Genomic DNA, 1,991 nt, shown 5'->3' with positions numbered 1-1,991 from the left:
TTGGATAAGGAAGTTGGTGACTTTTGCCTCTTTGACAGGCGTCACATACAAACTCTTTATTGAAATCACTGGCACACGGGAGATTATTCTGACTAATGACTTTGCTAACAATAACTGAAGATGGATGTCCTAAGCGTCGATGCCACCTATCCGGAGTTATCTTGGTGGCACTTAGCACTTGCTTGTTGACGCTGGTGCCCGTGTGCTTTACTAGGTAGAGACCTTGTCTACCCTTGCCTTGAAGGAGTACCTTCCTCGTTCCCCGTTCCTTTACAAAAAAAGAATAGGGATGAATTTCAAGAAAGGTATTATTGTCAACGGCGAGACGACTAGCAGAGATGAGACTTTTGTTGGCTTCGGGTACACGAAGTATATTGTTTAAATAGATATGACGATCTAGGGTGTGAATAGTCGAATGACCAACGTGTTCAATAACCATACCTGAACCACTTGCGGTGTGGATCTGCTCGTTGCTGTTGTAGCAGTCTCCCATGGTCATCTTCTCCAGGTCGCCGGTGATATGGTCGGTGGCACCACTGTCGAGATACCAGTTGGTGTCCACCCCATACCGTGGAGCTGCAAGATTCGCCGATTTCTCCTCCACACCTTGGTAGGATTCATCATAGCGTTTCCAGCATTTCCATGCCAGATGGCCCATCTTCCCGCAGATTTGGCACTGAACCATGGGAGTGGAGGCATGGTTGTTGTAGTTGCATCCGCCACTGCTGTTGTTGCCGCCGTGCCCGCCGCCATGTCCATCGTTGCGGCCTCCTGGCTTGGAGTAGCCACGGCCCCCGCGGTCACCACCATTCCTGGCTTGTCTGCGGCCGCGGTCACCACCGCCGCCGCCACCGCCTTGTCTGCGGCCTTGGGTGGCAGCGTTGGCAGATGACTGCGATCCACCGCCACGGAGATTCAGCCTCGTCTTGAAGCTGAGCAGCTGAGAAAACAACTCAGCCGCGGTGACTGGTTCTATCCTGGAGCACATGGTAGAAACCACAGGGTCGAACTCTTCGTCAAGTCCGGCTAGGATGTGGGAGACAATATCTTCCTCGTCCACCCTCTTCCCTGCAGCAATCAGTTCGTCCCAGAGGGTTCTGATCTTCCCGACGTAGTCGGTGATGGATAGGTTGCCCTTCTGGAAGTTGGCGAGGGTGATCCGAACGTTGGTGGTCTGGGAGCGGGTGCGAGATGCAAGCATCCCCTCAACCGTGTTCCACAACTCTGCCGAGGTATGACAGGATGCAACCTGGATGGCTATCTCACGAGGGAGAGTCGTCAGAAGATATGAGAAAACTTGTTGGTCTTGCGCATACCAGGTCTGGAAGTCAGGGTTCGATGCCTTCGCCGTGGTCTTGCCGTCGGAGGAGGTCACGTCGATTTGCATGGGCGGCGGTGGCTGCTCAATGTCGAGCTACTTCGCCATCTGGGCTTCACGAATGGCGGAGAGCACGGTCACCCGCCATAGAGCCTGATTGCCCTTGGTGAGCTTCTCGGTGGAGTTGTGCAGAAAGGCGAGGAGGGGAAGTGAAGGAAATATGCCCTAGAGGCAATAATAAAGTTATTATTTATTTCCTCATATCATGATAAATGTTTATTATTGATGCTAGAATTGTATTAACTGGAAACATAATACATGTGTGAATACATAGACAAACATAGTATCACTAGTATGCCTCTACTTGACTAGCTCGTTGATCAAAGATGGTTGAGTTTCCTAGCCATAGACATGAGTTGTCATTTGATTAACGGAATCACATCATTAGGAGAATGATGTGATTGACTTGACCCATTTCGTTAGCTTAGCACTTGATCGTTTAGTTTACTGCTATTGCTTTCTCCATAACTTATACATGTTCCTATGACTATGAGATTATGCAACTCCCGAATACCGGAGGAACACTTTGTGTGCTACCAAACGTCACAACGTAACTGGGTGATTATAAAGGTGCTCTACAGGTGTCTCCGATGGTGTTCGTTCAGTTGGCATA

The 1,991-nt window shown here is 49.9% G+C and overlaps 1 pseudogene; it reads right to left on the bottom strand.

Moving 5' to 3' along the window:
- Window positions 1–924: 924 nt before the first annotated feature.
- Window positions 925–1,063, bottom strand: LOC119359947 (annotated as a pseudogene).
- Between the last annotated feature and the right edge of the window lie 928 nt (window positions 1,064–1,991).

Source organism: Triticum dicoccoides, chromosome 2A (assembly GCF_002162155.2).
Source record: "Triticum dicoccoides isolate Atlit2015 ecotype Zavitan chromosome 2A, WEW_v2.0, whole genome shotgun sequence".
Taxonomy (NCBI): Eukaryota; Viridiplantae; Streptophyta; class Magnoliopsida; order Poales; family Poaceae; genus Triticum; species Triticum dicoccoides.
The sequence above is the reverse complement of the archived record's forward strand: the minus strand, read 5'-3'. Positions and strand labels throughout refer to the sequence as shown.